This window comes from Sorex fumeus, unplaced genomic scaffold (genome assembly GCF_029834395.1).
Source record: "Sorex fumeus unplaced genomic scaffold, SorFum_2.1 ptg000087l, whole genome shotgun sequence".
Taxonomy (NCBI): Eukaryota; Metazoa; Chordata; class Mammalia; order Eulipotyphla; family Soricidae; genus Sorex; species Sorex fumeus.
The window spans coordinates 3,634,402-3,655,449 of record NW_026606144.1 but is presented as its reverse complement, the minus strand read 5'-3'; positions in this window follow the sequence as shown (position 1 = coordinate 3,655,449).

Below are 21,048 nucleotides of genomic sequence, written 5' to 3'. Positions count from 1 at the left end.
TAGAGGAATACGATCATCACCAGTACTGGGTGGCGTTGAACGGGAGAGTACCATATGGTTAATATTGATTTCTAGGTCGATGCACACCAGGCCTGGGTAGAGTGGATGGGATGATGAAAACTTCAGCTTGATGGAATGCACAGGCAGATGAAAACCAGATATGTAGCTGTTGATATTTAGATGTACTCAGGTCGCTCGTTAATGTGGCAGCTTTAATGAACAGAATATTATATTCGACTGGACAGGGAGCTGAACAGCAGGCCTGGGGAGGTAAAGGTGAAGGCCCTCCAGTTGTTCATCGATTTGCTCGAGCGGGCCCGGTAACGTCTCCATTGGAGACTTTGTTATTACTGTGTCTGGCATATGGAATACGTCATGGGGAGCTTGCCAGTCTCTGCCGTGCGGGTGAGAAACTCTCGGTAGCTTGCCGGGCTCTACAAGAGATTAGAGCAAATGCTCACTTGTCAGATTTCTAATTCGACCCAATTTCCTGGAGAACAACAAGAAATGCAGGCCGAATACATTGGATAATTGAGATGAATTCACTACTCAGCAGTTTGGATCACTGTCACCCTCCCAGTCCTCCTGGACTTCATTGATTTGCTGGCGAAGTTCAGTAACGTCTTTGTTTGGAGACTTGTGGTGACTGTAATTTTGCAATAAGGAATATTTCACGGGTGTCTGCCAGGCGTTGCGCGAGGGCCAGATACTCTCGGTAGCTTCCCGGGCTTTCTGAGAGGGCGAGGAATTGAAACAGGCTCGGCCAGACTGGCTGAGTGAGGCACACGTCTTACTGTTGTGCTTTCGCGCCAGAATGGCAATGTGGATAGGAAGATAAAAAGCAGCCCATGGATGATTTTAGATTGCAGATTGAGATAATTTCAAGTTTCTGAGTAGACTCACCAGGGTGTAACGAATGCCTGCGTAGAGTGTAGATTCAGATGTATTCCAGACTCGCAGTGAAAGACGGGAACATTCTGTAGTGGAGATTCCAATGATTTCTGATATCTGGATGTTGTGGACAGGGAAATGAAATTCTAACCAGGGTGGACCTGTTTGCCAGTGAAAAGCACGACTGGGAGTGTGAACAGGCCGCGGAACACCAGCATGGGGTTACTTGGACATTCACCAGTGGTGTAACGAAAGCCTACCTGGAGTGGAGATTCAGATAAATTCCAGATTCTCAGTGAATGAATGGGACATTCTGTAATGGAGATTGCAATGACTTCTGAAGTCTGGATTGTGTGGACAGGAAAATAAATAGCAGACCAGTTTAGAGTGAAAAGCCAGTTGCACAGCAGGCCTGCAAGTTTGAACAGGCTGCTGATAACCAGAATTGATTTACTTGGATATTCACCATTGGTGTAACAAAATCCTGCCTGGTGTGGAGATTTGATGAATTGCTTATTGGAAGTTAATGAATGGAACATTCGGTACTGAAAATTCCAATGATTTCTGAAATCTGGGATGTGTGGAGAGGAAAATGAAGAGCTGACTAGGGTTCAGGGCATAGCCAGTTGAACAGCACACCTGCGAGTGTGTACAATATGCAGAAAATCAGCATTGTGTTACTTGGACATTAAAAAGTGGTGTAACAAAAACCTGCCTGGAGTGGAGATTCGATGAATTCCAGATTAGTAGTGAATGAATGAACATTTTGTAATGGAGATTCCAATGATTTCTGAAGTTTGGGTTGTGTGGACAGGAAAAGAAAGACATGATCACTATGGAGTGGTTAGCCAGTTGAACAACACGACGACGAGTGTGAACAGGACGCTGAAAACCAGCATTGGGTAACTTGGACATTTACCAGTGGTGTAAAGAAAGCCTAAATGGAGTGGAGATTCAGATAAATTCCAGATTCGCAGTGAATGAATGGAACATTCTGTAGTGGAGATTCCAATGATTTTTGACGTCTGTGTTATGTGGACAGGAAAAAAAGACGTGACCACGGTGGAGTGGACAGCCATTTGAACAGCAGGCCTGCGAGTGTGACTAGGACTTTGAAAACCTGCACTGGGTGACTTGGAAATTCACCAGTGGTGTAACAAATCCTGCATGGAGTGGAGTTTTATTTAAATTCCAGATTCGAAGTGAATGAATGGTACATTCTGTAGTGGAGATTCCAATGATTTCAGAAGTCTGGGTTGGGTGAACAGGCAAAGAATGAGCTGACCAGGTTGGAGAGGATAGAAGTTGAGCAGCAAGCCTGCGAATGTGCACAGGCCGCTGAAAACCAACATTGTGTTATTTGTATATTTACCGGTAGTGTAACAAAAGCCTGCCTGGAGTTGAGATTCGATGAATTCCAGATTGGCAGTGAATGAATGGGACATTATGTAGTGAATATTCTACTGGTTTCTGAAGTGTGGGTTACGTGTATAGGAAAATGAAAGCTGACCAGGATTGAGTGGATAACCAGTTGAACATCACACCTGCGAGTGTGAACAGGACTCTGAACACCAGCAGTGGGTTACAAGGACATTCACCATTGGTGTAACGAAAGGCTACCTGGAGTGGAGATTCAAAGAAGTCCTGATTGGCAGTGAATGAATGGAACATTCTGTAGCGGAGATTCCAATGATTTCTGAATTCTGGATTGCGTGGACAGGAAAAAGAGGAGCAGACCAGGTTAGAGTGGATAGCCAGTTGAACCACAGGTCTGCGAATTTGAACAGGCCTCTGAAATCCAGTATAGGGTTAATTGGACATTCAGTAGTGGTATAACGAATGCCTGCAGGGAGTGAAGATTCGATGATCTCCAGATTGGCATTGAATGAATGGAACAGTCTGTAGTGGAGATTCCAATTATTTCTGATGTCTGGGTTGTTGTGGCAGGCAAAGAAAGACATGACCACTGTGGAGTGGATAGCCAGTTGAACTGCACGCCTGTGACTGCGAACAGGACGCTGAAAACCAGCAATGGTATACTTGGACATTCAACACTGGTGTAACGAAAGCCTGACTGGAGTGGAGATTCAGAAGAATTCCAGATTCGCAGTGAATGAATGGAACATTCTGTAGTGGAGATTCCAATGATTTCTGAAGTCTGGCTTGTGTGGACAGGAAAATGAAGAGCTGACCACTGTGGAGTGGATATCCAGTTTAACAGCACGCATGCGAGTGTGAACAGTACACTGAATACAGTATTGGGTTACTTGGATATTCACCAATGGTGTAACGAAAGCCTGCCTAGAGTGGAGATTTGATGTATTCCAGATTGGCAGTGAATGAATGGTACATTTTGTAGTGGAGATTCTAATGGTTTCTGAAGTCTAGATTATGAGTGTAGGAAAATGAAGAGCTGACCAGGTGTGTGTGGATAGCCAGTTAAACAGCACGCCTGCAAGTGTGAACAGAACTCTGAAAACCGGCATTGTGTTACTGGGACATTCACCAGTGGTGTAACAAAAACTGCATGGAGTGGACTTTCAGATGAATTCCAGATTCACAGTTAATGAATGTAACATTCTGTAGTGGACATTCCAATTATTTCTGAAATCTGTCTTGTGTGGACAGAAAATGAAGAGCTGACCAGGTTGGTGTGGATAGACAGTTGAAGAGCGCGCCTGCGAGTATAAACAGGAGGCTGTACACCAGAAGTGGGTTACTTAGACATTCACCTTTGGTGTAACGAAAGGCTGCCTGGAGTGGATATTCGAAGAACTCCAGGTTGGCAGTGAATGTATGGCACATTCTGTAGTGGAGATTCCAATAATTTCTGACGGCTGGGTTGTGTGGACAAGAAATTGAAGAGCTGAACAGGTTGGAGTGGATAGCCAGTTGAATAGTAAACCTGCGAATGTGTACCGGACGCTGAAAACCAGCATAGTTTTACTTGGACATTCAGCAGTGGTGTGACGAAAGCCTTCCTGGAGTGGAGATTCAGATGAATTCCAGATTCGCAGTGAATGAATGAAACATCCTGTAGTGGAAATTCCAATGATTTCTGAAATCAGGGGTGTGTGGCCAGGAAAATGAAGACCAGACCAGGTTAGAGTGGATAGATAGTTGAACAGCAGGCATAGGAGTTTGAACAGGCCTCTGGAAAGCAGCATTGGATTACCTGGACATTCAGCAGTGGTGTGACGAAAGCCTGCCTACAGTGTAGATTCGATGGCAGTGAATGAATGTAACATTCTGTAGTGGAGATTCCAATGATTTCTGAATTCTGGGCTGTGTGGACAGGAAATGACAGAGCTGACCACTGTGGAGTGGATAGCCAGTTGCACAGCACTCCGGCGAGTGCGAACAGGATGCTGAAAACCAGTATTTGGTTACTTGGACATTCAGCAGTGGTCTAACGAAAGCCACCCTGGAGTGGGGATTCGATGAATTCCAGATTGCCATTGAAAGAATGGAATATTCTGTAGTTGAAATACCAATGATTTCTGAAGTCTTGGTTGTGTGGATAGGAAAATGAAGAGCTTACCAGGGTTCAGTGGATAGCCTGTCGAACAGCACGCCTGCGAGTACGAAAAGGCAACTAAAAAACCAGCATTGGGTATCTTGGACATTCAGCAGTGGTGTAACGAAAGTGTGCCTGGACTGGAGATTCGATGGTTCGAGACTTGCAGTGAATGAATGGAACATCCTTTACTGGTGATTCCAATGATTTTTGAAGTCTGGGTTATGTCTTTAGGAAAATGAAGAGCTGACCAGCGTTGTGTGGATAGCCAGTTGAACAGCACGCCTGCAAGCGTGAACAGGCCGCTGAAATCCAGCATTGGGGTACTTGGATATTCACCAGTGGTGTAATGAAATCCAGCCTCGATTGGAGATTCTATGAATTGCAGACTGTCAGTGAATGAACGGAACATTCTTTAGTGGAGATTCCAATAATTTCTGAAGTCTGGGTTCTGTGGATATGTAAATGAAGAGCTGACCACTGTGTAGTGGATAGCCAGTTGATCAGCAAGCCTGCGAGTAAGAACAGGACTCTGAAAACCAACATTGGGTTACTTGGACATTCTGCAGTGGTGTAGCAAAAGCCTGCCTGGAGTGGAGATTCAGATGTATTCCAGATTCGCACTGAATGAATGGAACATTCGGTAGTGGAGATTCCAATGATTTCTGAAGTCCGGTTTGTGTGGACAGGAAATGAAAGAGCTTACCACTGTGGAGTGGAAAGCCAGTTGTACAGCACGCCTGCAGGTGTGAACAGGAAGTTGAACACCAGCATTTTGTTATATGAATATTCAGCAGTGGAAATTCCAGTGATTTCTGAAGTCTGGGTTGTGTGAACAGGAATATGAAGAGCTGATCAGGGTTGACGAGCGAGCCAGTTGAACAGAACGCCTGCGATTGTGATCACTCCGCTGAAAACCAGCAGTGGGTTACTTGAACATTCAGCAGTGGTGTAATGAAAACCAATCTGTAGTGGAGATTTGATGATCTCCAGATTGGCAGTGAATGAATAGGACATTCTGTACTGGAGATTCCAATAATTGCTGAAGCCTGTGTTGTGTGCACAGGAACATGAAGGGCTGATCAGTTTGTAGTGCATAGCCAGTTGAACAGCACGCCTGCGACTGTGAACATGCCGCTGAAAACCAGCATTGGATTACTTGAATATTCACCAGTGGTGTAAGGAAACCCTACCTGGAGTGGAGATTCGATGAATTCTAGATTGGCATTGAATAAATGGAACATTCTGAAGTGGAAATTCCATTGATTTTTGAAGTCTGCGTTGTGTGGACAGGAAAATGAAGAGCATACCAGTTTAGAGTAGATAGCCAGTTGAACAGCAGGCCTGCGAGTTTGAACAGGCTGCTGAAATCCAGCATTGGGTTACTTGGATATTCAGCAGTGGTGTAAAGAAATCTTACCTGGATTGGATATTCGATGAATTTCAGATTGACAGTGAATGAATGGAACATTCTGTAGTGAAGATTCCAATGATTTCTGAAGTCTGGGCTGTGTGGACACGAAATTGAAGAGCTGACGATTGTTGAGTAGTTTGCCATTTCAACAGCACGCCTGCGATTGTGAACAAGCCATAGAAAACCAGCATTGGTTTACATGGACATTCAGCAGTGGTGTAACGAAAGCCTGCCTGGAGAGGAGATTCGAAGAGTTCCAGATTGGCAGTGAATAAATGGAACATTCACCAGTGAAGATTCCAATGATTTCTGAAGTCTGGTTGGTGTGGACAAGAAAATGAAGAGCTGACCTTGGTTGAGTGGTTTGCCATTTGAACAGCACGCCTGCGAGTGTGAACAGGACTCTGAAAACCAGCATTGGGTTATTGTACATTCAGCAGTGTTGTAACGAAAGCCTGACTGGGGTGGTAATTCAGTGATCTTCAAAGTTCATTGGATAGCCTGCGAGTTTGAACAGCCCTCTGAAAACCAGCATTGGGTTACTTGGACATTCAGCAGTGGTGTAACGAAAGTCTGCCTGGATTGGAGATTCTATGATGTCCAATTGGCAGTGAATGAAAGGAACATTCAGTAGTGGAGATTCCAATGATTTCTGAAGTCTGGGTAGTGTGGACAGAAAATGAAAGAGCTGTCCACTGTGGAGTGGATAGCCAGTTGAACAACAGGCTTTCGACTGTGAACAGGACGCTGAAAACCAGAATTGCGTTACTTGGATATTCATCAGTGATGTAACGAAAGCTTGAATGGAGTGGAGATTCTGAAGAATTACAGATTGGCACTGAAAGAATGGAATATTCTGTAGTGGAGATTCCAATGATTTCTGAAGCCTAGGTTGTGTGGACAGGAAATTGAAGTGCTGACCAAGTTGGAGTGCATAGCCAGTTGAATAGTAATCCTGGAACTGTGAACAGGCCACTGAAAACCAGCATTGGGTTACTTGGATATTCACCTGTGGTGTAAAGAAAGCCTGCTTGCAGTGGAGATTCGATGAATTCCTGATTGGAAGTGAATGAATGGAACATTCTGTAGTGGAGATTTTAATGTTTTCTGTAGCTTATGTTATGATGACAGGAATATGAAGAACTGACCAGGTTGCAATGGATAGCCAGCTGAACATCACGCCTGCGACTGTGAACGGGACGCAGAAAACCAACAATGGGTTACTTGGACATTCACCAGTGGTGTGATGAAAGCTTGCCTGGAGTGGAGATTCACATGAATTCCAGATTCTGTTTTCTGAATTCTACGTTGTGTGTACAGGAAAATGAAGAGCTGACCAGGTTGAGGTGGATAGACAGCTGAACAGCACGCCTGCGACTGTGAAGAGGCTGCTGAAATCCAACATCGGTTTACTTGTATATTCACCAGTGGTGTAACGAAAGCCTGCTGGAGTGGAGATTCGATGAATTCCAGATTGGCCGTGAATGAATGGAACCTTCTGTAGTGGAAATTCCAATGGTTTCTGAATTCTACGTTGTGAGGACAACAGAAAAATGAAGAGCTGACCAGGGTGGAGTGGATAGCCTGTAGAACAGCACGCCTGTGAGTGTGAACAGGCCTTTGAAAACCAGCATTGGGTTACTTGGACATTCATCAGTGGTGTAACGAAAGCCTGCCTCGAGTGTAGATTCGATGATCTCCAGATTGGCATTTTATTAATGGAATATTCTGTAGTGGAGATTCCAATGATTTCTGAAGTTCGGGTATTGTGGAAAGGAAAGCATAGAGCTTAGCATGTTTGAGTGGATGGCCAGTTGAACAGCACACCTGCGAGTATGAACAGGACGCTGAAACAAGCATTGGGTTAAATGGACATTCACCATTGGTGTAACGAAAGCCTGGCTGGAGTGGAGATTCGCTGAATTCCAGATTGGCAGTGAATGAATGGAACATTCTGTAGTGGAAATTCTAATGGTTTCTGAATTCTACGTTGCGGGGACAGGAAAATGTAGAGCTGACCATGGTTTAGTGGTTTACCATTTGAACAGCACGCCTGCGAGTATGAACAGGCCACTGAAAATCAGCATTGTGTTACTTGGACATTCAACAGAGGTGTAAGGATAGACTGCTTGGAGTGGATATTCGTAGAACTCCAGATTGGCATTGAATGAATGAAACATTCTGTAGTGGACATTCCAATGATTTCTGAAGTCTGGGTTGTGTTGACAGGAAAAAGTAGAGCTGACCAGGTATTCATTGTATAGCCACTTGAATAGCACGTCTCCGAATGTGAGCAGGACGCTGAAAACCAGCACTGTGTAACTTGGATATTCTACAGTACTTAACGAAAGCCTGCCTTGAGTGGAGATTCAGATGAATTTCAGATTCCAGTGAATGAATGGAACATTCTGTAGTGGAGATACAAATGGTTTCTGAATTCTTTGTTGTGTGGACAAAAAAATGAAGAGCTGACCATGGTTGAGTGGTTTACCATTTGAACAGCACGCCTGTGAGAATGAACAGGCCACTGAAAGGCAGTATTGGGTTACTTGGACATTCAGCAGAGGTGTAACGAAAGAATGCTTGGAGTGGATATTCGTAGAACTCCAGATTGGCAGTGAATGAATGGAACATTCTGTAGTGGACAATCTAATGATTTCTGAAGTCTGGGTTGTGTTGAAAGGAAAAAGTAGAGCTGACCAGGTTTTCAGTGTATAGCCACTTGAATAGCACATCTGCTAGTGTGAACAGGACACTGAAAACCAGCCCTGTGTAACTTGGACATTCAACAGTACTTAACGAAAGCCTGCCTTGAGTGGAGATTCAGATGAACTACAGATTCCAGTGAATGAATGGATCATTCTGTAGTGGAGATTCTAATGGTTTCTGAATTCTACGTTGTGTGTACAGGAAAATGAAGAGCTGACCAGGTTGGAGTAGATAGGCAGTTGAACAGCACGCTTGCGACTTTGAACAGGCTGCTGAAACCAGCATTGTGTTACTTGGATATTCACCAGTGTTTTAACGAAATCCTGCCTGGACTGGAGATTCGTTGAATTCCAGATTGGCAGTGATGTAATGAAACATTCTGTAGTGGAGATTCCAATGGATTCTGAAGTCGACGCTGTGTGGACAAGAAAATGAAGGGCTGACTACGTTGGATTGCATAGCCAGTTGAACAGCAGGCCTGTGACTATGAACAGGCTGCTTAAAACCAGCATTGGGTACTTGAATATTCAGTGGTGTAAGGAAATCCTGCCTGGAGTGGAGATTCAATGAATTCCAGATTGGCAGTGAATGAATGGAAAATTATGTACTGGAAATTCCAATGATTTCTGAAGTCTGGGTTGTGTTGACAGGAAAAAGAAGAGCTCACCAGGATCCAGTGGATAGCCACTTGAAGAGCACTCCTGCGAGTGTGAACAGGATCCTGAAAACCAGCATTGTTTTAATTGGACATTCAATAGTGGTGTACCGAAAGCATTCCTGGAGTCGAGATTCGGAAGAATTCCAGATTCGCAGTGAATGAATGGAACATTCTGTAGAGGAGATTCCAATGATTTCTGACACCTGGGTTTTGTTGACAGGAAAACGAATTGCAGACCGGGTTAGAGTGGATAGCCAGTTGAAAATCAGTCCTGTGAGTTTGAACAGGCCTCTGAAAACCAGCATTGGTTTACATGGACATTCAGCAGTGGTGTAACGAAATTGTTCCTGGAGTGGAGATTCAATGATCTCCAATTGGCAGTGAATGAAAGGAACATTCAGTAGTGGAGATTCCAATGATTTCTGAAGTATGGGTTGTTTGGACAGGAAATGAAAGGGTTGATCACTGTGGAGGGGGTAGCCAGTTGAACATTAGGCCTGCGACTGTGCACAGGACGCTGAAAACCAGAATTGCGTTACTTGGATATTCAGCAGTGGTGTAACGAAAGCCTGCCTGTAGTGGAGATTCAATGAACTCGAGATTGACACTGAACGAATGGAACATTCTGTAGGGGAGATTCTAATGTTTTCTGAAGTCTACGTTATGATCACAGGAATATGAAGAGCTGACCATGTTGGAGTGGATAGCCAGCTGAACAGCACGCCTGCGACTGTGAACAGGACGCTGAAGACCAGCATTGCGTTACTTGGACATTCACCAATGGTATTATGAAAGCCTGCCTGGAGTGGAGATTCGATGAACTCCAGATTGGCACTGAATGAATGGAACATTCTGTAGTGGAGATTGTAATGTTTTCTGAAGTCTACGTTATGATGACAGTAATACGTAGAGCTGATCAGGTTGGAGTGTATAACCAGTTGAACAGCAGGCCTGCTAGTTTGAACACGCTGCTGAAAATCAGCACTGTTTTACATGGATATTCACCAGTGGTGTAACAAAATCCGGCCTTGAGTGGAAAGTCGATGAATTACAGATTCGGAGTGAATGAATGGAATATTCTGTAGTGGAGATTCCAATGATTTCTGAAGCCTGGGTTGTGTGAACATGAAAATGAAAAGCTGACCAGGGTTCAGAGGATAGCAAGTTGAACAGCACGAATACGAGTGGGAAAAGGTCGCTGAAAACCAGCATTGTGTTACTTGAACATTCACCAGTGGTGTAACGAAAGCCTGCCTGGAGTGCAGATTCAGATGAATCCAGATTGGGAGTGAATGAATGGAACATTCTGTAGTGGAGATTACAATGATTTCTGAGATCTGGGTTGTGTGGACAGGAAAATAAAGTGCAGACCAGTTTAGAGTGTATAGTCAGTTGAACAGCAGGCCTGCTAGTGTGAAAGGGCCACTGAAAACCAGCATTGGGTTACTTGTATATTCAGCAGTTGTGTAACGAAAGCCTGACTGGAGTGGAGATTCAGATGAATTCCAGATAATCAGTGAATGAATGGAGCATTTGTAGTGGAGTTTCTAAAGGTTTCTGAAGTCTGGTTTATGTGGACAGGAAAATGAAGAGCTGACCAGATATGAGTGAATAACCAGTTGAACAGCATGCCTGCGAATGTGAACAGGGCTCTGATAACCATGATTGCGTTACTTGGACATTCACCAGTGGTGTAACTAATGCCTTTAAAGAGTGGAGATTCGAAGAACTCCAGATTGGCCGTGAATGAATGGAACATCCTGTATTGGAGATTCCAATGATTTCTGAAGTCTGTTTTGTGTGGACTGGAAAAGGAAGAGCTCACCAGGGTTCAGCGGATAGCCAATTGAACAGCACGCTGGCGAGTGTGAAGAGGACACTGAAAACCAGCATTGGGTTACTAGGATATTCACCAGTGGTGTAACGAAAGCCTACCTGTAGTGGAGACACCGATGAATTCCAGATTGGCAGTGAATGAATGGAACATTCTCTAGGGGAGATTCCAATGTTTTCTGAAGTCTACGTTATGTGAACAGGAATATGAAGAGCTGACCAGGTTGGAGTGTATAGCCAGTTGAACAGCAGGCCTGTGAGTGTGAACAGGACTCTGAAAATCAGCATTGGGTGACTTGGACATTCACCAGTGGTATAACGAAAGCCTGCCTGGAGTGGAGATTCAAAGAACTCCAGAATGGCAGTGAAAGAATTGAACATTCTATAGTGGAGATTCCTATGATTTCTGAAGTCTGTGTTGTGTGGATATGAAAAGAGAATAGCTGACCAGGGTGGAGTGGATAACCCGTTGAACATAACCCTGTGAGTGTGAAAACAACGCTTAAAACCTGCATTGGGTTACTTGGACATTGACCAGTGGTGTAACGAAAGCCAGCCTGGTATGGAAATTCCATGAATTCCAGATTGACAGTTACTGAATGGAACATTCTGTAGTGGAGATTCCAATGGTTTCTGAAGTCTGGGCTGTGTGGACAGGAAAAGAAAGACATGACCACTGTGGAGTGGATAACCAGTTGAACAGCATGCATGCGATTGTGAACAGGACACTGAACACCAGCATTGGGTTACTTGGACATTCAACAGCAGTATAACGAAAGCCTGTCTGGAGTGGAGATTCAGATGAATTCCAGATTCTCAGTGAATGAATGGAACATTCTGTATTAGAGATTCCAAAAATTTCTGAAATCTACGTTGTGTGCACACGAAAATGAAGAGCTGACCAGGGTTCAGTGGATAGAAGTTGAACAGCACGCCTGCGAGTTTGAACAGGACGCTGAAAACCAGCATTGTGTTACTTGGACATTCAGCAGTGGTTTAAAGAAAGCCTGCCTGGAGTGGAGATTTGATGATCTCAAGATTACAGTTAATGAATGGAACATTCTGTAGTGGAGATTCTAATGATTTCTGAAAACTGTGTTTTGTGGAAAGAAAAATGAAGAGCTGTCCAGGGTTCAGTGGATAGCCAGCTGAACCGTATGCCTTCGTGTGTGAAAAGGCCTCTGAAACCCAGCATTGGGTTACTTGGACATTCAGCAGTGGTGTAACGAAAGCCTGCCTGGAGTGGAGATTCGATGATCTCCAGATTGGCAGTGAGCGAATGCAACATTGTGAAGTGGAGATTCCAATGATTTCTGAAGTCTGGTTTGTGTGGACAGGAAATGAAAGAGCTGAACACGGTGGAGTGGATAGCCAGTTGAACAGCACGCTTGCGAGTGTGAACAGGACGCTGGAAAGCAGCATTTGTTTACTTGGACATTTACCAGTGGTGTAATGAAAGCCTGCCTGGAGTGAAGATGAATTCCAGATTTGCTATGAATGAACGGAACATTCTGTAGTGGAGATTCCAAACATTTCTGAAATCTGAGTTGTGTGGACAGGAAAATAAAGTGCTGGCCAGGGTTGAGTTGCTAGCCATTTGAACAGCACGCCTGCGAGTGTGAACACGAAGTTGAAAACCAGCATTGTGTTACTTGGACATGTATTACTTGGACATGTACTTGGACAAAGAAAAATGGGTTATGGGCACCAGGAAATGAAGAGCTGACCAGGGTGGAGTGGATATCCAGTGAACACCATGCCTGCAGTGTCCGCTGACCCCTAGCATTGGGTTACTGGGACATGCAGAAGAATTCCAACCCAGACGAGTTTTAGAGGCATACGATCTTCACCACCACTGGGTGGCGTTCACCAGCAGAGTACCATATGGTTTCAATTGATTCAGAAGTCGATGCACAATAGGCCTGGGTAAAGGTGACGGGATGATTAAAACTTCGGCTTGATTGAATGCACAGGCAGATGAAAACCAGATATGTAGCTGTTAATATTTAAATGAATTCAGGTCGCTCGGTAGTGTGGCAGGGTTCATGAACAGAATAATATATTCGACTGGACAGGGAGCAGAACAGCAGGCCTGGGGAGAGTTGAAAGCAAATGCTCAATTGTCAGATTCCTAATTCGACTCGATTCCGTGGAAAACGAGAAAAAACACAGGCCTAATCCATTGGATATTGAGATGAATTCATTACTCAGCAGTGTGGATCGCTTTAACTCTCCCAGTCCTCCCAGACATCATTGATTTACTGGCACGGTTCAGTAGCGTCTTCTTTTGGAGATTTGTGCTGACTGTAATTTTGGCATATAGAATATTTCACGGGTGTATTGCCAGGATGTGCTACAAGCGCCAGATACTCTAGGTAGCTTGCCGGGCACTCTGAGAGGGAGAGGAATTGAACCCGGCTCGGCAAGGATGGCTGCTTGACGCACTCATCCTACTGCTGTGCTTTCGCGCCAGAATCGCAGTGTGGATAGGAAGATGAAAAGCAGCCCATGGATGATTTTAGAGATCAGATTCAGATGACTTCATATTTCTGGGTTGACGCACCAGTGCTCTTATGAATGCCTGCGTAAAATGGATATTCAATGTATTCCAGAATCGCAGTGAATGACCGGAATATTCTGCAATGGAGATTCCAATGATTTCTGGTGTCTGGGTTGTGTGGACAGGAAAATGAAGAGCTGACCAGGTTGGAGTGGATAGCCAGTAATCAGCATAGGCCGCTGAAAACCATCATTGGCTTACTTGGACATTCACCAGTGGTGTAACGACAGCCTGTCGTGAGTAGAGAATCGATGAACACCAGATTGTCAGTGAATGAATGGAACATTTTGTAGAGTGGATTCAAATAATTTCTGACGTCTTGTTTGTGTGGACAGGAATATGAAGAGCTGGCCAGCCTGCAGTGGATAGCCAGTTGAACAGCACGCCTGGGAGTGTGAAAAGGACGCTCAAAACCAGCATTGGGTTACTTGAATATTCACCAGTGTTGTAACGAAAGCCTGCCTCCAGTGGAGATTCGATGAATTCCAGATTGGCAGTGAATGAATGGAAAATTCTGTAGTGGAGATTGCAATGGTTTCTGAAGTCACGGTTTTGTGCACAGGAAATTGAAGAGCTGAACAGGGTGGAGTGGATAGCCAGTTGAAGAGCACGCCTGCGAGTGTGAACAAGATGCTGAAAACCAGCATTGGGTTACTTGGACATTCACCACTGGTATAAGGAAAGCCTGCATAGACTGGAGATTCAGATGAATTCCAGATTAGCAGTGTATGAATGGAACATTCTGTAGTAGAGATTCCAATGATTTCTGAAGTCTGGGTTGTGGGGAGAGGAAAATGAAGTGATGATCAGAGTTGAGTGGATAGCCAGTTGAACAGCACGTGTGCGAGTGTGAATACGACGCTGAAAAGCAGCATTGAGTTACTTGGACATTCACCAGTGGTGTAGCTTAATCGTGCCTGGAGTGGAGATTCAATAATCTCCAGATTGGCATTGAATGAATGGAACATTCTGTAGTGGAGATTCCAATGATTTCTGGAGTCTGGGTTGTGTGGACAGGAAAATGAAGAGCTGATGAGGGTGTAGTGGATAGCCAGTTGAATAGGACGCCTGGGAGTGTGAACAGGCCGCTGAAAACCTGCATTGTGTTACTAGGAGATTCAACAGTGGTGTATCAAAAGCCTGCCTGGAGTGGAGATTCAGATGAATTCCAGATTCGGGGTAAATGAATGGAAAATTCTGTAGTGGAGATACCAAATATTTCAGAACACTGGGGTATGGGCTCCAGGAAATGAAGAGCTGACCAGGGTGGCGCGGATATCCAGTGAACACCACGACTGCAGTATGTGAACAGGCCGCTGACCACTAGCATTGGGTTACTGGGACATCCCGAAGAATTTCAACCCTGAGGAGTTAAAGAGTCATACGATCTTCACCACCACTGGGTGGCGTTCACCGGGAGAGTACCATATGCTTTCAATTGATTCAGAAGTTCATGCACAATAGGCCTGGGTAAAGTCAACGGGATGATTAAAACTTCGGCTTGATTGAGTGCACAGGCAGATGAAAACCAGATATGTAGGTGTTGATATTTAGATGAACTCAGGTAGCGGGGTAGTGTGGCAGGGTTCATGAAAAGAATACTATATTCGACTGGATAGGGAGCTGAATGGCAGGCCTGGGGAGAGTTGACAGCAAATGATCAATTGCCAGATTTCTAATTCAACTCGATTTCGTGGATTATGAGAAGAAACGCAGACCTAATACATTGGATATTGAGATGAATTCACTACTCAGCAGTGTGGATCGCTTTCACTCTCCCAGTGTTCCCGAACATCATTGATTTGCTGGCACGGTTCAGTAGCATCTTCTTTTGGAGATTTGTGGTGACTGTAACTTTGGCATATGGAATATTTCACGGGTGTCTTGCCAGGCTTTGCCACGAGGGTCAGATACTCTCGTTAGCTTCCCGGGCTCTCTGAATGGGGGGGGGGCGGGAATTGAACGCGGCTCTGCCAGGCTGGATGCTGGACGCACACATCCTACTGTTGTGCTTTTGCCCCAGAATGGCAATGTGAATAGGAAGATGAAAAGCAGCCCATGGATGATTTTAGAGTACAGATTGAGATGATTTCAAGTTTCTTGGTAGACATACCAGGGTTGTAACGAATGCCTGCGTAGAGTGGAGATTCAGGTGTATTCCAGACCCTCAGTGAATGACCGGAACATACTGTAGTGGAGATTCCAATGATTTCTGATGTCTGGGTTGTGTGGACAGGAAAATGAAGAGCTGAGCAGGGTGGAGTGGATAGCCAGTGATCAGCACAGGACACTGAAGACCATCATTGGGTTACTTGGATTTTCACCAGTGGTGTAACGACAGCCTGCCTGAAGTGGATATTCGAATAACTCCAGATTGGCAGTGAATGAATGGAACATTCTATAGTGGAGATTCCAATGGTTTCTGAAATTTGGGTTGTGTGGACAGGAAAATGGAGAGCTGACCAGGTTGGAGTGGATTGCCAGTTGAACATCACGCCTGCGAGTGTGAAAAGCCGCTTAAAACCATCATTGGGTTACTTTTATATTCACCAGTGGTGTAAAGAAAGCCTGCCTGGAGGGAGATTCGATGAATTCCATATTGGCAATGATTGAGTGGAACATTCTGTATTGGAGATACCAATGATTTCAGAACTCTGGGTTATTGGGACAAGGAAATGATGAGCTGACCAGGGTGGACTGGGTAGCCACTGAAGAGCACGCCTGCGAGTGTGAACAGGCCTCTGAAAACCAGCTTTGGGTTACTTGAATATTCACCAGTGGTGTAACGAAAGCCTGCCTAGAGTGGAGATTCGATGAATTCCAGATTGACAGTGAATGAATGGAACATTCTGTAGTAGATATTCTAATGGTTTCTGAAGTCTAGGTTGTGTGTACAGGAAAATGAAGAGCTGACCAGGGTTGAGTGGATACCCAGTTGAGCAGCACGCCTGCGAGTGTGAACTGGCCTCTGAAACACGCATTGGGTTATTTTAATATTCACCAGTGGTGTAACGAAAGCCTGCCTGGAGTCAAAACTCGGGTGAATTTCAAATTCGCAGTGAATGAATGGGACATTCTGTAGTGGAGATACCAATGTTTTCAGAACTCTGGGTTTTGAGCACCAGGGCATGAAGAGCTGACCAGGGTGTAGTGGATAGCCAGTGAACACCACGCCTGCATTTTGTCAACAGGCCGCTGACCACTAACATTGGGGTACTGGGACATGCAGAAGAATCCCAACCCTGATGATTTTTAGAGGCATACGATCATCACCACCCCTGGGTAGCGTTGACCAGGAGAGTACCATATGGTTTCGATTGATTCAGAAGTCGATGAACACCAGGCCTGGTTAGAGTGGACATGATGAAAAAAACTTTGGCTTGATTGAGTGCACAGGCAGATGAAAACCAGATATGTATGTGTTGATATTTAGATGAACTCGATTAGCTCGATAGTGTGGCAGGGTTAATGAACAGAATACTATATTTGATTGGATAGGGAGCTGAAAAACAGGCCTGTTGAGAGTTGACAGCAAATGCTTATTTGGGAGATTTGTAATTCAACTCGATTTCGTGTAGAACGAGAAGAAACGCAGGCCTAATACATTGGATATTGAGATGAATTCAGTACTCAGCAGTGTGGATCGCTGTCACTCTCCCAGTCCTCCAGGACATCATTGTTTTGCTGGCGCGGTTCAGTAGCGTCTTCATTTGGAGACTTGTGGTCACTGTAATTTTGGCATATGGAATATTTCACGGATGCCTTGCCAGGCTTTGCCACGAGGGCCAGATAAACTTGGTAGCTTCCTGTGCTCTCTGAGAGGGCGAGGAATTGAAACCGGCTCGGCCAGGCTGCCTGCATGACGCACACGTCATACTGTTGTGTTTTCCCTCCAGAATGGTAGTGTGGATAGGCAGATAAATAGCAACTCATGGATGATTTTAGAGTGCAGATTCAGATGATTTCAAGTTTCTGGGTACAGTCACCAATGCTGTAACGAATGCCTGCGTAGAGTGTAGATTCAAATGTATTCCAGACTCACAGTGAATGACTGGAACATTCTGTAGTGGAGATTCTAATGATTCTAATTATTTTTCAAACATCCTTGGGTTGTTTGAACAGGAAAATGAAGAACTGATCAGGGTGGAATGGATAGCCAGTGAACAGCAGAGGCAGCTAAAAACCATAATTGGGTTACTTAGACATTCACCAGTGGTGTAACGAAAGCCTGCCTGGAGTGGAGATTCGAAGAACTCCAGATTGGCAATGAATGAGTGAAACATTCTGTAGCGGAGATTCCTGATATCTGGGTTGTGTGTACAGGAAAAGGAAGAGCTGACCAGGTTGGTGTGGGTAGCCAGTTGAACAGCACGTTTCCGAGTGTGAACAGGCCATTGAAATCCAGCATTGGATTACTTGGACATTTACCAGTGTTTTAACTAAAGTTTGTACAGTTTGTACATACACAAAAAAAGTTAAAAGGCCTGCGTTCAGGCCGTTTCCCCACTCCAGAGAGGTCGAAGGTGATTGTCAGGTGAAGGAAGGAAACAGAGGCCAAGTTGGTTGGTTTAGCAGCAGTTTATTACACGGAAGAGATATGTCATGAAGGCCCCAGGATCTTTCAAGCACGTGCACCTTTGTTCTCTCAGCTTCTGTCCTCAGTCCCATCTTCCCAGGTTCTCTGATGCACGTATTCCCCAGAGAGCCCTGAAGTCTCCCTTATATAGGTCATAGTACCTTTAAAGGGCGCAATTTAATGATGTCATCAAAAGGAGTTACAGAAAGAACATTGAGGCACAACATACATTGTTTCTTTACTTCCGCAGGCCAGTGATCCCTTTACAAACTACAAGCACTTGGATTAGCCCAACAAAGACAAGTCTGGTAGAGCTTGGAATCTACATCTCCAAAATCAACCAACTTGGAGCCAGGCATCTACATCCCAAAGATCAGGCCTGACTTAGCACGTGACATCTGCATACCTAAGGCCAGCTAGGTTCCTGTGATATAAGAGAAACTGCCTCAATATACTGAAATCATTTACTGAAGGCAGTTTGAAGGGGAGAAAGTTCAGTCTCATGCAAGCTAGTCAGGATACACAGGAAAACTGCATCTAGGAAGTGTTCCACCTCTCCTTGTCCAACCAACATATAAGCATACATAATATTAATCATTTTGTATGGACACAGTAAGAAATACCTTGAGCTTATAGAATTGCTCTCTCAAGGACATCTCAATCTCAGACTCCAGTGCTCAGGCCAGGTAGCTTTCCTATTCCTAGCAGCAGGGTCCTAGTCTCATAGTTACTTTTGGATCATGACAGCATTTTCCTATGATCAAACTCTTAAGTGATAGTTAAGAATCGTTGCACCCTCGCCAGGCCCATTGCGATGCCAGTGTAGCACATAACTTACCGGCTTGCCCTGGTTCCATCCAGTCCCACATCGGGACCCTGCCCTTGGGTGCTAGGAAGTGAGGGCAAGTGAGGCTGAAGTTGAGAAGGCAGATGCCCAGGAGAGAATAATATTCTAAGCCAATCAATTCCTAAGTTACAAAGCATATTAATTAATTGTCTTCCTCTATCTATACAAAAGGACATTGCATTAAAATAAACTGCTCAAAAGACATCAGGAGTGGGAAAGACAATATAAACTAATAGTACAGCTTCAGTGTCTAAGAAGGATGAGATCTTACAAATTGGTTGTGGAAGAGAGCATAGAAGTGGTAATAGACAAACAAAGTAATAGGAAAGACTCAGGAGCACTGTGATGGGTGCAACCTGATAGACCTAAGCTCCGTGTACTCCAACAGAAAGCCTGACTGGAGTGGAGATTCGATGAACTTCAGATTGGCTGTGAATGAATGGAATATTCTGTAGTGGAGATTCCAATGATTTTTGAAGCCCAGTTTGTGTGGACAGGAAAATGAAGAGCTGACCTGGGTGTAGTGTGTAGCCAGTTGAACAGCATGCCTGCGAGTTTGAACAGGATGCTGAAAACCAGCATTGGGTTACTTGGATATTCACCAGTGGTGTAGCAAAATCCTGCCTATAGTGGAGACTCGATAAACACTAGATGGGCAGTGAATGAATGGAGCATACTGTAGTGGAGATTCCAATGATTTCTAAAGTCTGGGTTGTGTGGACAGGAAAATGAAGAACTGACCAGGATGAAGTGGATAGCCAGTGAACAGCAAAGACGGGTGAAAACCATCATTGTGTTACTTGGATATTCACCAGTGGTATAACGAAAGACTGCCTGGAGTGGAGATTCGAAGAACTCCAGATTGGCAGTGAATGAATGGAACATTCTGTAGTGGAGATTCCAATGATTTCTGAAATCTGGGTTCTGTGGACAGAAAAATGAAGAGCTGACCAGGTTTGAGTGGATAGCCAGTTAAACAGCACCACTGCGAGTGTGAACAGACCGCTGAAAAACAGCATTGTGTTACTTGGACATTCACCAGTGGTGTAACGAACGCCTTCCTGGAGAGAAGAATCAGATGAATTCCAGATTCTCAGTGAATAAATGGAACATTCTGTAGTGGAGATAACAATGATTTCAAAACTCTGGGATAATAGCACCAGGAAATGAAGAGCTGACCAGGGTGGAGTGGATAGCCGGTGAACACCACGCCTGCATTTTGTGAACAGGCCACTGTCAACTAGAATTGGGTTACTGGGACATGCAGAAGAATCCCAACCCTGACGAGTTTTAGAGGCATACGATCATCACCACAACTGGGTGGCGTTGACCGGGAGAGTACCATATGGTTTCGATTGATTCAGCGGTCGATGCACACCAGGCCTGGTTAGAGTGGACAAGATGATGAAAACTTCGGCTTAATTGAGTGCACAGGCAGATGAAAACCAGATATGTAGGTGTTGATATTTAGATGAACTCAGGTCGCTCGGTAGTGTGGCTGGGTTAAATAACAGAATACTACGTTCGGCTGGATTGGGAGCAGAACAGCCGGCCTGGGGAGAGTTGACAGCAAATGTTCACTTGGCAGATTTTTAATTCGATTCGATTTCGTGGAGAACGAGAAGAAACACAGGCCTAATACATTGGATACTGAGATGAATTCAGTACTCAGCAGTGTGGATCACGGTCACTCTACCAGTCTTCCCGGACTTCATTGATTTGCTGGCACGGTTCAGTAACGTCTTTGTTTGGAGACTTGTGGTGACTGTAATTTTGCATAAGAAATATTTCACGGGTGGATTGCCATGCTTTGCCGCGAGGGCCAGATACTCTCGGAAGCTTCCGGGTCTCTTTGAGAGGGCTAGGAATTGAACCCGGATCGTCCAGGCTGGCTGCGTGACGCACACGTCCTACTGCTGTGCTTTCGTGCCAGAATAGCAGTGTGGATAGGAAGATGAAAAGCAGCCCATGGGTGAATTTCGAGTGAAGATTCAGATGATTTCAAGTTTTTGGGTAGACATACCAGTGATGTAACGAATGCCT